The following is a 14,134-nucleotide window of genomic DNA, read 5'->3' as shown; positions in this document are numbered from 1 at the left end:
CCTACCTAACTCAAAATGACTGCGTTTCTCCTTCGCAATCTGCATGGAATAACGCTTTTGCCCCTTTTGGATAAAAAATATTTTCGAAATCTTTCAAGTTCATACGGAAGGTTCGTGATACATTGTTGAAGTAATATTTAAATCTGTTATACATCCATTTGTAGGTGCCTATACGCCCCGCTAAGGTTTTCCAGAGGTACCTAGTAGTTTTTTAGATTTATTAATATTAACCTATCTACCTAACCGTAACATTCGGATTCGCCCATTACCAAATGTTCTTTGCTTCATTTTACCAAACGTTTTGGCTAAAAGTAAATAATTCGAGATGAGCACTAGCGACCTGGCTAAGCCCCTATAAATTGGTAAGCTGCTTACTCAGATCGATTTCATTCAGGATCATTTCGTACCGCTCTACGCCCGCAACAATTTACTAACCGATTCTGAATTATTGGACATTTTTTTTATGTTTAGCACATAAAAAACAAGTAAGTAGAGAAATAATTGCCAGTTTATTTTACTAGATATCTGGTTACTTGTTTTTTTTAAGGGTGTCGAAAACGTATAGACAACCAATTTTATTTTATGGGTGGCAAAACTTTCTTAAGTATTTTAGAGCAATTAGATAATATCGTACAGTCACCAGCATTACCTAATATCTGCACACAGCAGAGCGTGCATAAATATCTGACACGTCCTTCCGTCCCTAGAAATAGAATCGTATCAGATATTTATGCACGAGTGTCAGATATTAGTACTAGTGACTGTACTAGGTACCTACTACATTATCAATATCTGTTATTATGTACTATTGTATACTATTATATACTATTGAGTGTAACAAGTAGAAACGTTCCTAGTTATTTCTTAATCAGTAATTCTATTCTTTACACAGTTTGCAAACAATCGAAGAGGCAATTTCAAGGCAATAGCTTCTTCTAGGAACATTGTCCACCCACTCGTAACCACTTTAAAACTTCTTAACTTCAATAACGAACTTCGTGAATTCCACCCAAATTTCAGGTTTTCTGGCGATCGCGACGCCATCTTTGAACAACGCTGTCCACGTAGTTTAGACAACAAAACAGAGATGGCGCCACCGGCGGCGCTTGACTTCGATTCGAACCCAAATCCACGAGGACCGTCTTGAAACACAACAGTGATTCGAGAAAGAGAAAGGTGAATTCTCAAGGCTCTGCCGCGCGCGTTGTTTTGGGACAAGCGTGCCGTGTTCAAGTGTTTCCTTTTTGTTGCCGATGTAGGTGTGTCCAAGACGGCCAATAGGAGTGTCCTACCTCGTCGGACCACTCCCACCCGGTTTTTGATGCCTACTGGGAGTTGGAAGGAAAAATGTTCGCAATAGGTAATTTTGAATGTCGTTTGTAGGTGACGTAATTGGGAATTTATGATCGAAAGTGCTTTTTAATTTAGAGCGCGCCTTTGTGTAGGGGATCGTAAAATGTAAATTTTATTTACCTTGTAAATAATGGATGCTTTGAAATAGAATAGAGTTACTACTTATTAGGTAATTGAACGCTTTGTTGTATCGTGAATGTAGCTTTTAAACCTATCAGAAGTTTATTACGTATTTAAAATAATAGTACCTAAGAAGAAAACCGTATGACTTGAACTCACTTCATTTTAACTTCAATGTAGAGCAGGAATACCTACAAAAATTCGCCTTTGCACATTTAATAATGCCTCTCTTCGATCTTAACTTTTTTCATGTCTTTCACATATTGTGTCTCAAATAGATTAATAAAATTAACTGTGAAACGACTATCCTATCAAAAAACATGGGAACCTCACATCGCAATGTTCTCTGTGGCCAGTATTTATATTTCTTTATAAAATTAAAAAAAACAAGTGAAGGAAGCAGCGCCTCAATAATTCAAATTTGAAAGCGTTGTTCTAATAAAGTTGAAAACATGTCTACCAACATGACCGCAGCAGAAATAGCTCCAAACTGTATGCAAAGATATTGATGGATCCTTAGTCCGGGGAATAGAGCGGTCTCTACACGGCTTAGCACTTTTAAGGGTACGTTCAGTTTAAAGTAGACGTGCGAGTGCTTTTTAGTGGTATGTTCGCCTGGTAGGTAGTTAGGCTTTGTATAGTTGTGTGGGTTTTAGTGGGGACTGGGTTTACAGTCGCGTGTTGTTGTTGGAGTTGACATTAGGGTGTATGTGAGTGTGTATACGCTTTAAAGTAATAAACAGATAGGTACAGCTTTCAAATTATAATTCGTCTTCTTGAGTGGCGAGTTCATACCTGCAGAAGATACACCGTAGGTATGCTCTTCACAAAGTAAACTATTGACTTCGCACACAATCCTGTCAACCCTGCTGCTGCTAATATTATAAATCTGAAAGTTTGTCATTGCGTGTGTATCTCACTTTTTGTTCCGAAATTCCTGTGCACTTACCTATGTAAAATTTCGAAATTCCCACCGCAAGTCTAGGAATAAAAAGATCTTGCACGGGTTTTTCGCAAAACGTAAAAAAACAAACACGATGTAATTTTTGGGAATTCACTTTTGTATTAAATATAATGACCCGGATAACTCACGTCTTAAATCGAGTTTAGCTCGACATGTTTCGGGCTAATCCGTAGCCCTTCGTCTTCGGAGCAACGCGACTCAGCGCTAAATAGGGTGAATATGAGTGATCTCACGGTAGTTTCATGTTTAATTAAAATTAAAATTAACGAATCAAATGCAAGACTTAGTTCACGCGACCAAAGTTTGATTCTCACCATAATCAGCTGCAAGACGTCACTGTTTGACATAGGAGTCCCTCGTAAGCTTTGGTTACTGCTATAAAACATCGAATCATACCGCCATTCAACAACAATAACATCTCTTTAAAACCCTGTAACTGCTATTGTGCCATTCTTAGGACATAATTTCATCTGTCACTTCACCCTTTTACGTCGTAATGCCATGTGTTGGAACAATTACCACTGGCCGCATACAACAAGTGCGGATTTTGACAGGCAATAAATTCAATTTGGACTTTTGCCGTTTGTTTCTATTGCTGTTCAATGTACGGTGAAATGACAGCGATTAGGGTTAAGTTGGCCTTGTTTGGTGCAAGGCGACTAGGTATGTAAATTGTATAGGTTCACGAAGGCTAGAAGAGTAGAAAGGATAAAAAGTTTAGATATATATAGAAGAAGTTAACGCTTATAAAATTTTTACTAACAAGGACTAACAAGGTTCAAGGGGTTCTAACAAGGTTCTAAGGATAGCAAGTACCTACCGCAACTGTCCAGGCGTCTCGTGATCATGGCGCATGCAACTGTGCTGAAATATCGAGCTTCTCTAGAATCAAGGTAGGTACTATCAGCCAAATAAGTGGTCTATCAATTTTTAAACAAGTTCCTGTCAAATAAATGTGTCGCTAAAGTCGAACTTTCAAGTTGACAGACACGTCTATTGGCATTATTGTTTAATGACATGCAAGCGATTATCAACTTCAGGTGGCTGATGGTACATGGAACAAAACCCAAATTTAAATTATAAAATTAGTAATGACTGCGATAATCTAAAACATTGCGTTGAACAGACTACTTTAGATAAACATGTTTCATAATATCATAATTACTACAAATTATCAATTCATGCAGTCTTATGTAGATATTAGTGTGTATAAATATTTTAGGTGTATACTGCGAGTATCACCGAAGGTGCTGGCTAAAAATCAGCGCTGAGGTGTCCGATTCGCAACCGCAACGACACACTCTACGTATTCATCATCATCATCCCAGCCTATATACGTCCCACTGCTGGGCACAGGCCTCCTCTCAGAACAAGAGGGCTTGGGCCATAGTTCCCACGCGGGCCCAGTGCGGATTGGGAACTTCACACGCACCATTGAATTGCATTGCAGGTTTGTGCAGGTTTCCTCACGATGTTTACCTTCACCGCATAGCTCGTGGTAAATTTCAAATGTAATTCCGCACATGAATTTCGAAAAACTCAGAGGTGCGAGCCGGGGTTTGAACCCACGACCCTCTGTTTGAGAGGCGATAGGTCAAACCACTAGGCCACCACGGCTCTACGTATTATCTATTTGTAATTATACTGTTGTCTTGTGTTGTTGTGATTAAAGTCTGTCTCCTGAACAATCGGTGATTACATACTTCTCCTGTTTGACTATGCCCCTGCGCATCATTAATATCCCGCGTGCAGTAACGCGGCGCGACAGGTGCCTCGCGTTCAAATTGAAATTCTTTCACATAAACACGCGCTTATCGGATTTACTCCCCCAGTTTACCTTTTATTACCTTAGATTTTAATCTAACTAGATTTCCTCTTTGTATGCCTCCGCGCAAGCAGAAGGATAACTGTGTGGAGTATAAGGAAATCTTGGGTTGATGAATTGGATTAGTAAGCTAGCTTTATTTATTCACATTTTTATTTCTGTTTACCTTTTTAAAAGCTGTATGTACGCGTTAACTTAAAACCGTAACCAGACTGCTATGGTGGGGCCACACACATCGCGATAAAAATTATTGCGATAAAACTTCGTCTTCGGCCTACGGCATTGTGCATGGCCACATTGCAAATTAAAAAAAAATAGATCGATAAAGAAACCCTTTGATGTGCAAGTTTACCGACAGTGTGGCGAAGTGTCTGCAGCTTCGCCCGAAGAAAGAAAGAAAGAAAATAATATATTTATAACAGCAGTGACATATCCGCAAAAAAAAGTCCAAAGTATTCGCGCATATACGGCTACACACATCCCGATAAAGCGAATGTTCGCGTTATCGCGATGTGTGTTGCCCCAGCATTACTGATGCAACGCATTGATGTTTTGTAGGTACTTATACCTATATACCTAGGTAGCCATTGTGTCCTAGTGGTTATACTATGGCCTCTCAAGCAAATGATAGAGGGCTTGAATCTGGGGTGACATTTCTGAATTTTGCGAAATTCATGTGGAAAATTACGTTTGAAATTTCCACGAGCTTTACAGTAAAAGTCATCGTGAGGTAACCTACACAAACCTGTGAAGCAATTCGATGGTGTACGTGAAGTTCCCAATCCCCACTGTACCACTACCATGAGTTTACAGTGACTGTACGCGATAGCGACGGCGTAAATTATTTGTATGGAGAATTGTACAGCGCCTCTACAAATAATTTACGCCGTCGCTATCGAGTACGGTCATTGTAAACTCATGGTAGTGGTACTGGACCTCTCATGAAAACACATACCATTATTTCGAAGAAGTATTGCAGGTGTATATAATAAAGAAAAGTGTAGTAAAAAATAAAGCCATAACTTTCCTTTAAAACGAACGCTAACAAGAAATCTTGAAAACTATATTTCACCTAAATATCGATCGTATTATTTTAACCCTTACATTCAAATAAAGAAAAATCTAAATAAAATTCTAACAGCCATCTAAACTCCATCTAATTCCGATCCGATGCGGCCCATTGCCTTGCTCAACTAAACAGGCCACCATAAACACTGCGTTGAATTGAAATCGTATAGACCATGCATCATGGTGTCAAACAGCATTGTAGCAGATGTATTGTGTTACGACTGTATTATCCGAGGGGGTTCGAGTTGTGTGGATACGACTTGCTATAATTTGACCGATAACACTGTATCATATTATGATACAGTGTTATCGGTCAAATTATAGCAAGATAATAATATTATCTAAGAGTCAGGGACGACTAGGTAGGTAAGCTATTTCCTCAATGATATAACTTAAAGCCATTTAGAATACGAAAATTATAGCTAAGTATGTTTTAACACGCTATTATTATTAGTTTCACTTGTAACTATCTGTTTGAAACGGATTCATTGAACGTGATTTTTACCCATATCTTGTTATGATAGGTATTGACGCGAAAATTACATTTTAACCTGTTGCTTGTGACCTAGTCTGCGAAAAATGTGTTAATCGCACCCTCAAGGAAATGTGCAATTTTTGGAATAAAACATAAATGTACCTACGTGTTAATTCAGGTTAATTATGTAATAGGTACCTACTTATTATCTTTGTACTAATTTCTGTCCAAATTCACTAAGCTATTTTAGCATGATGTAGTAGCAAATGCTCAAATTTTGTTATTTTCTCTAAGCTAATTCAAAATTGTTTTAAAATTTCCTATTATGATATTTTTTGAGCTAATGAAAAGTCTTGGTAAAATATTTTTTGTTGTTAAATCAATTTCAAGTCGCATCCACGTTATTCCCCCGGCGCACACGCACTGGGATTGTGTAAAGTACGAAATAATTTCACGCATCACGTGACCCGCGTAATGACCTCGCCCGGGACAAACACGCCTAACTACCCTCCAAGAACCCGAATGCTCTGAGGAAATTAAAGAAAAGGTTATTGATTTAGGTTACGCGACATTCTTTTGTCTTTTGTAGTTGCCAATTGTTTGATTTTTAGTAACGTAGAGGGCAAAATTAGAACTCTTTTCGAAATCTCTGACTATCCGAGGAAAGTTATGTCTATGGAATGAAAAAAATAAAGGAGGACTGTCTCCGGGTATGTAAAAGTATCCGTCGAAAAGTGTCAAATATTTAATTAAATTTAGTAGGAAGTTTATGCAGCTTCTATTTATACCAAAAATATGTATTAACTATGAGCAAATTAAAGAAAACTTTTATAAATGAACTAAAATAATTTCCTTGCTCACCCGCGACCTTACGATAGCTAAGCTTATGCAAAATATGCGTGTTCATGCAGTTCCTCCACCTCCACACTGTAAGAACACACACAAATCACACAAACCCATCTATCACCACCACCACACTACACTGACGCGTTTCGAACTCAAACAGAGCTCATCCTCAGAGTGACACAACGTACACCATGCTACCAGTTGTTAGACTAGTTGTTAGTTGTGAGTCTAACAACTGGTAGCATGGTGTACGGTTGTGTCACTCTGAGGATGAGCTCTGTTTGAGTTCGAAACGCGTCAGTGTAGTGTGGTGGTGGTGATAGATGGGTTTGTGTGATTTGTGTGTGTTCTTACAGTGTGGAGGTGGAGGAACTGCATGAACACGCATATTTTGCATAAGCTTAGCTATCGTAAGGTCGCGGGTGAGCAAGGAAATTATTTTAGTTCATTGATATGGACCTCCGCAAAGTAACGCCTGATTCAATAAATTAAAACTTTTATAGATTAGCGACGAGAGCGAATTCAAAGATCGAGTTCAGTACAGTATTGTGCTTGTCCAATATCGGTATAATAATTTGTAAGCCAGAAGATGTAGGTTAGTGTTAATGTCGCTTCTAAGTTCCAGATATACTCAGCGGCTTAAAATTTGGCCCACTCTTCATACAAAATTACCTATTACTGCATACATTTTGGGGGCCAGATTTTTTTTCCGCTCAATATATTATAAGACGTATAATTTTTAACGAAACCATAAAATAGCGTTAATTTATCATGTGTTTTCTTTAAAATATGACAATGACGGTTAATCAACTTGCGGTATAAACCAGAAAAAAACAAACATACGCTGAACACGAAAACTAATAACCGTCGACGTACCGACAAACATTATTAGAAAGAGAGCAAACAAAACAATCCCTTACCAATCACACTGCGCTATAGATTGTGTTGACAAAACCAATGAACATTCTTAATTATTTGCCCCGTTTGGGTAAACAATGACCCTAACCCGCATATCCACTATAAAATGACCCACAAAATCCCATTCAAACCACTTCTTAGTACCAACATTTAAAGGTAGAGAGAGGGTGGAGGTACCATCTAAAGCTGGCATTTGAAACTATTATTTGACGACATACGCGGTTGTCTCAATTAAAAATATTGCTGACAAGTCAAACATTTGTCGGTGCGGTTTTAATTGGCTATTGGGATGTAGATAATGATCTTAATAGCTTTATTGTGGTGAGGCGGCATGTGTTTTAAACATAAAAATGGTAAGTGTGATAAGAAAAATTAATAAGTTACCAACGCTGCTCAGTGCGCAAAGACCGATTGTGGAAATTTGGTCATTTTTTTAAGGTATAACTATAACAAAAAACAATAATAATTGTGCGTGAATAAATTTTCTGCGGAAATTGAAAAGATTTTGTTTCCAATCGTTAATTTTAGGATAAGGTTAGGCTACTAGGGCTAAAAGTTGAATTTAGGACCCATTTTTAAGCCGATTAAAAGCTTGTGTTAAGTGCTCGTGTCACAAGGAACAAATTGAAGTGGCTCTCAATCTGGTGGAGTACCTAGGTACATACATAGGTATATTCGTAGCTATTGGGGCTCATAAGGGTTCGGACTTTCAAAGGGACTTTGGGCAAACATTCATAGAATATGCCTATAACTGTCTTACTTTTTTATAATAAAGACATGTTATCCATTCCATTTTTATCAATAGAGTCGCTAAAATATCGACGTTACAAATTATATGTCTCTAAATTGAAATTATCAGAAGCATGTTTCTTTCAATAATGACGATACTTAGAATGATGATAATTCTACTACCGGTACCTACGAAAGTAGGCTTTATAAACGTAATTTCTTTAATGAACTCTGCAATGCTTTAAGAACACTCTTATTACGCCTTTAATGTACCCTCCAAAATCTTATCCAAATTAAAAACAATAATTTAATGGCGTTAATTAACGGTATCATACCGGTATTCGCTCCCCAAGCACTTCGAAAGGGTCCGTTTTACCGTTTTATCTGTCCGGTTGCAGGGCGGTTTATCATGGCAGCCATCTTGGGATTGTAAATTGGTCAAGTCTTCGGACAGTGTCAAGATGAAAGCTTTTGAGGAGGGTCGCGTTAATGAGTATGGAATATTATGACGGGAATGTACATTTCGCCATTTATCATCCTTAAAAATATAATTGAATTGATTAAATTGGACATACATAGAAGATTTTTGTTTTTGGTAGAGTATATTGCTAATTTTAGCGACTTTTAAGAACATTGGTAGGTTCGTAATTTCAAAACTGAATGTGATTATGGTTCAAATAATAACCATTGTTGACGAGTTGTTACTTAATAAAATAAGTAAGAGTTTTTTTTTCATTTCAAAGAAGGATCTTATTGACCAGACACATTATTTTTGAATGCTTCAAAACTTGAAAGAAAACCGCAAAACCAACGGATACTTCAATAAGAAAAAACTGGTATTATATTGTTTCTCTTGTCGTATGTCAACATTTCCAGCCAGCCATGACGCGAATGCATAATCAATCAGTAATACGGCAGCGCCGCGTTTGCCTGTCACGTGCAAATCGCCTGGGATTCCAATTTCGAACAAGATTCGAATCTTTATTTTTCTTTATGGTATTCGGCGTGACGGGCGTTTTAAAAATCGAACGCTTTGCGGTTACCATTGAAGGGAGGTGACAAAGAAACGGTATGAATGGCCAGTAATTTCTGAAAGCATTCGCTGTTTTTCGTTTGCCTCCGCTCCTTTGGGATGTTTTCTCCGATTATTGATGTTTTGACAATCCATTTCGGATTAATTATGATAATGGATGGCAAATATCTGACTAAAAAGACCGTTATATAAAAATGCTGCGTTACTTATACTTTTTATTTTTTATCTTTAATATAATAGGTATATAGAGGTACTTACTCATTTTCTCGAACTGTTTGTTTTTTCTTTCAAAAATATTAGAAGTGAAATAATTAACTTTAGAAACCTATTCAATGGTAGGCGAGTAAACGTCGTCAATATTTCAAAAATAGTAACTTGTAACACGATACTGCAAGATAGGAAACTGAGCGAATGATATTACAAAGTTATGCCTAGATTTTGTGCAGAATGACTTGATCTTTTACTGGTCGTAATAAGGGTTACGCGCGCTGAGTGAATAGGCGTGTAAATATAAGCGCACGTCATAACCTCTGAGCGAAATTGGGGAAAGCGTGCGAGATAAATCTCGTTGCTAATGTTAGTGTTCAAATTAGTGGACGAAAGCAAATGATTATTTTTGGAAGTAAAAGATATCACATCCCGCAATGATAATTGGCAAATCGGAGATAAAAAACCTTATCAGATTTAATTGTAATTTTCGGCGAGTTTTAAATTATTACTGGCATTCCTTGTCAATTAATGAGACTGGTATTCTATTCAAGTACATGAATGGGTTTCACATTTCCGTAATAAAATAAAAATAAAAAAACAAATATACATTTGGGACAAATATTATACCAGCAACTTTTAGTATCAAGTCATCCATCGTTATATTTCATGTAAACTTTGAAACTCTAACATCATGCACCGTGTATCGCCCTCTACCTGATGCTAAATTAAACGGATTTAAGTTAATACTAGTTGTAAATAAATATTTTAATCCACTCAGCTATTTTATAAACTGAAGTATAGCAGTGCGGTCACGGGCGGCCGATGAGCAATTTCCCCCGCTGTGATTGGCCGAATTTCCCATGAGGCGCTATGCGACAGAACTCTTAATTTCTTGCCTGGACGCGCTGTTTTACCAGTTTTACCGTCTTGTCGGTGCTTCGAAAGGATTAAATGCGGTCATTAGAAGCGTCTTCATTTTGTTTTATTTGTGTCAAATTGTGGAGGCGGTGAAAACTGACAAGAAGTTGATGATCCGTTTCAAAAAGAGTTTTGGAATTTAGTTCTTTAATATTGAGACTAAGCCTTTGTTTTTTTTTATCTTGACACAACGTTTTAATAAAAAAAAAACATATTCAAAAATAGAATTTCGGACAGATTATCTTAATCCTAATTTGCCGTGGTAGGTACCTACTTTTGCTGCGTCAGTCGTATCGATTTTGTTTTTCCAAATTCAAAAATAGTCTTTTTACGTAAATGTATTTTTGGATGTCAACGCAAGTACAGTCAGCAAAAAACTTAGGTATATTAAAAACGTAATTAACAAAAACCCATTATATACCCAACCCACCCATTATGTCGTCCAGATAGTCAGTAAGTACCCTTTACATGTGAACTTTTGAATTAAGTTTTTCCTACAAGATAAAAAAACAGGTAGGTACACATGCTTAGGGTTATAATTGCCTGACAGGCTTGCATTCTCTTTTACTGGAATTGTGCACAAATAAACTAGATGGCGCTAGTAGTGAAACTCAATTATTATGTTTTCAATGAGTATATTCCTTGGTAAATATTTTTTACCAGAGAATATTATCTTCTATACCGTTAGTGGATAACTGCAATCAGTAACTGTATTCTTATTATGAGTATATAATAATAAATAACACGGTGGAGATTTTTTATATCTAGTCTATGGTAGCTATGCTTACAATTTCTGAACATAAGTAGGTAGGGTAGGTATTATAACTGATGTTGTCATATCATTATGTTTATATTTTAAATTAGAAAGAATACCGGCCGGCGAATGAGGTTTATCGTAACAGGCTAGTTGGCGCTGGGTATCTTATCGTCCGTTTGACAGCTTTGACATTTGCGTCACGTTTGTGATTGGTTAAATAACTAAATCAGCCAATCGCAAGCAAGGCTGTAATACTCGATACGGACCTCTCGATACTAACGCCATCTTGATCTAGCGGTATTTCGGCTGTCAAAAAACCCTCACTAAGACGGATTTACCGAAGATAATAAAAAAAATAGCCGTGACATACGAGTATGAAACTGAGCAAAATATCATTCAATAAAATACTAAAGCAGTAATTAGCAGACTACCCGAATTATGGTTTTTATTTTAATTTTCTTACCTAATCAACGCCATCTATTGAGATAACGAAGGTTTACAAGGAGGTGTATACTTAGAACACATAGATGGCGCCAATCACTGCTTCGCAGGAAAGTTTTGTTCAAGTGGGAATGCATTTATGAACGCTTGTGTACATAAACAAACAATAGGTTACCAAGAACCACATTTTAATATCAACTAACAGACACCCTTCGCTTTCCCCGCTAATCGCAAAAAAAACAAAAGCCCACTCAAATCTAGCGCCTACGCAGCGGACCGGAAGAGTGCGCGCGCTCATTTTGAATTTAGAATTAATGAATATTAAGTGTATACGCACACTTGTGTTGGCAACGCCATCTAGCGGAGTGTGAGACGATCACGCCTCCTTAGGGAGTTGCTTCGAAATTTAAATAAATTGAGACGGAATTTTAGTCTATTTATACGATGTTAGTGGCGGAATTAAATGAATGGTTTTAATCTGTAAGCCGTGGTGGCCGAGTGGTTTGACCTATGGCCTCTCAAGCAGAGGATAGTGAGTTTAAATCCCGGCTCGCACCTCTGAGTTTTCGGAAATCACGTGCGAAAATACATTTGAAATTTACCACGAGCTTTACGGTGAAGGAAAACATCGTGAGGAAACCTGCACAAACCTGCGAAGCAATTCAATGGTGTGTGTGAAGTTCCCAATCCGCACTGGGCCCGCGTGGGAACTACGGCCCAAGCCCTCTCATTCCGAGAGGAGGCCTGTGCCTAGCAGTGGGACGGATATAGGCTGGGATGATTTAATCTGTATCTTCTAAGCTACAACTACTAATATAAGAAAGTAGTAAACTTTGTGTGTTTTTATGTAGCGAGTAATCTCCAGAACTCTTAAACCGATTCTAAATATTCTCTTTCTAATGGAAAGCTTCGCTATTCCTAATTGGAATAGGCTACTTTTTATCCGGTGGGTGCAAGGAGCGAGTTGTCGTTAATTGTGGCGTTCTAAGGGGGAGGCAAGGGGGAGGCCTTTGTAACAGTGGACATCTTACGGATGATGATGATGGTTTTCTATCCGGACAGAATACACACACACACAGACGAAGTCGCGGGCTACAACTAGAAAGATCCAGTAGTAAATTACAAATCAAACTCACGAGTATGATGTAGTAATTAAAGTAGGATTTAAAACTATTATTCAGCTGTGAGTCGACCAGGAAATTTAGTTGCATGGCATGTAACATCAAAGGTTAATTTTACTTGCAATTAAATGTTACAATCGGTACTTTTGGTTTTTATTCTGATGTACATACAAACTGTCACAAAAAATGGGAAAACGATCGATCGGGAGACGAGCTGTCGGTAGGCCTCCAACAAGATGGAGCGACGACTTGGTTAAGATCGCGGGATCGCGGTGGATGCGGAAAGCACAAGACCGGTCTGAGTGGAGAGCCTTGGGGGAGCCTATGTCCAGCAGTGGACGTCTTTCGGCTGACATGATGATGATGATCGATCTTGGTAGATTAGGTACCTATTTATATATATTTGTACTAAAACCACATTATTGTGCTGTCAAGTGCAAAACTAAGTATCTATTCGAACCACTTAAAAATATGTTACTACGGCCTTATTGCGTCGGAATAAGTCTGTGGTAGGTAGGAATTATTTTAGAAACTTTGAATAAGTTTATATTTTTACACTTGACTGTACCACCTAGCTCAAAACTACGAACTATTAAATGAAGCGCAACATCCAGTAAAAACAATTTCCTGGACAATTTTTATCAAAGAGCTAGCGTAGATATTTTTAGATAAACAATAAGCATAACCATCCAGCATGAAATTCGATTGTGTCCATGACAAAGGCGCTCGCAACGATTCTTGGTTGCGTACGAGTGCATTATGAGGGTCGCGGACGATGATGGATTGCGGACAGTCACATGAGATTTGCCCCTACAACTGGGTACGCAAATTCAGCATTCAATCAATATTCTGTATTGGTTTTCCTTAGTTACAGATCCAGTGGATAATATTTTCCCATTGTATTTTCAACCGACTTCAAAAAAGAAGGAAGTTCTCAATTCGTCTTTATGTTTTTTTTTATGTTTGTTACGCGATTTTCGAAATTGAGAACAATCCTCAAATTTTATAAACACACCTATAGCGATTTTGGCATTTTTAACTCCAAGTTAACTATTTATATTCAGAAACTATCATATTTTGGTGAACTGGACCAGATGAAGAAGACCGTAGGTACCGGTCGGTACTCTATTAATAAAATAATATAACTATGCCGTGTTTTGGCCTAATGGAATCGTTGTGAGATGCACTTTGGCTATAAATCACTAAAAACCATGTAAAAATTTTTTTTTACAGAAATGAAACCGACTACGGTTAAATAATTTTCCACCGGCTTGAAATCGGTGCCTCAGCACGAGCCTGCAGGAGCGATTGAAGCCCAATATATAGTAAGTAAGTGAGATAGACGACAATAGATCC

The sequence above is a fragment of the Choristoneura fumiferana genome, chromosome 16 (assembly GCF_025370935.1).
Source record: "Choristoneura fumiferana chromosome 16, NRCan_CFum_1, whole genome shotgun sequence".
Classification (NCBI taxonomy): Eukaryota; Metazoa; Arthropoda; class Insecta; order Lepidoptera; family Tortricidae; genus Choristoneura; species Choristoneura fumiferana.
This window is presented reverse-complemented; position numbering follows the sequence as displayed.